A 1,913-nucleotide genomic window follows, 5' to 3' on the forward strand; every position below is an offset into this window, starting at 1 on the left:
ATAATTAACATTAAAATGAAAAATTAAAATACTATTTTCTTTTGATATTATAAATGTTTCTTGATTTCTTAACCAGGTTGAAGTTATCCTTATTATACATTTTGTTTTATATTCTTTTAAATAATATTTTTAAGAAGCATAGACTCATATTTTTCTTCTTAAAGACTTGCATTGCGTGTGTATGTATGTGTTTTAAAATACTCAAAGAGCTATATTTACTAGCTGATTTTGAAAGCCAATGCATGGAGCTCTACATTCAGTGCTTAGAAAATACAGTTGAAATTGTTGGATTCCATCTGTCCAACAATGTAAGCAAAAATTTTTAAGCAAATGTCTAAAATGGTAGTGAATCACCCTATGTCGATATTGCATATATTAAATTAAAATATTGGTTGATTCCTATTTTAGTGGTATTTATAAAGCACCTATTATGTGTCTGGCATAATTTTAAAATCAACATATGTAATCTGCTTCATAGGAATTTGAGTCAGGTATTATTTTGTAGGGGCAAAAATGTGTGATACCAATCCTTAGCCATCATAAGGGTCATTGCACAACTCATACAACAAAAGGCAAGCTAACGAAAGAAAAACAGCAAATTTATTCAATCAAAATTTTACTTGACATGGGAGTCTTCAGAAATGAAGACCCGAAGATCTAGAGAAAATGTTATGTATGCTTAGGATTGATGAAGAATGGAAAGCCATGTAGAGATGTGATTAGACTAAAGTTAGAATCTGATGGTAGTAGACTGAGGATGGAAAACATAGCAAGACCTGTCTATTTCTATTCCTTTTTTATGGCTCCATAATAATTGTATATATGTAGGCAGTACGTGTGTTATTTTGATACATGCATAGAGTGCGTAATGATCAAATAAGAGTAATATCCAGTATGTATGACTTTTATCATTTCTTTGTGTTGGGAACATTACAACACCTCTCTTCTAGCTATTTTGAAGTATACAATAATTATTTTTAACTGTAGTCACCTTATTGTGCCATTGAACACTACAACATATTCCTTACACCTAGCCATATTTTTGTACCCATTAACCAACTTGTCTTTATCCCTTCCTTCGCCCTGCCTACCCTTACCTATGTGAGCCTATGGTAACCAGATTCTTCTTGGCCTCTCTGTGTAGCATTCCTTCCCTCTGGGTATGCACGGGGTCCCTCTGGAATGGCTAAATTTCAGGAAAAGTAGGTCAGAAATTTCCTTTATGACCAGCTCTTACAGAGAAAGGTGGGGAAATGTCAGAGTGACTTTCTTGCTTCTGAAGCCGTCACAATCTCCTTCAGCTCAACGTCCTTTGGGGTAGTGCTTTCTGAGCTCTGCCAATTTCTATATTTACAAATGAAGAAATTAAAGGTTGTAAAGATCAAATATCTTGTTCAATAACACAAATAGCAAGCTTTACTTCTGTACCAAAACATAGGGTTAATCTAATGTTCATTTTCTTCTTAGTTTGCTTTAATATTTTTTAATTTTTTTATTAAATAGTTGCAAAAATACTGAAATATAAGATGGGAGCTACTTCCTTATTGCCTTTATTTACAAACTGGTTGATATTACAATGTAGAAAAACATGTAAATGGAGCATGGTTAAAAGGGAGGAAATCATATATTTAGCTTGCATCAGGGGACATAATAATAATACTAATAATAGAAACAGCACATGTACATTCCTACTCTGAACTAAAAAATGATGAGGTTTATACATTTAGAAAAGAGAGCTTTAAAGGTATGCAGCCTGCAGGGTGGACATTCTGACAGGCTGGAAAGCATAGCCTCCATCCTGAAGCCAGAAATGACATTGTAAGGGATGGACAAAGGGAACAACAATTTATGCTGCAGAAGGTGGACAAATATACTAATTTAATAAGCTATAGGAGGATTCAGGAATATTTATG

Source organism: Pongo abelii, chromosome 2 (genome assembly GCF_028885655.2).
Source record: "Pongo abelii isolate AG06213 chromosome 2, NHGRI_mPonAbe1-v2.0_pri, whole genome shotgun sequence".
NCBI classification, from domain to species: Eukaryota; Metazoa; Chordata; class Mammalia; order Primates; family Hominidae; genus Pongo; species Pongo abelii.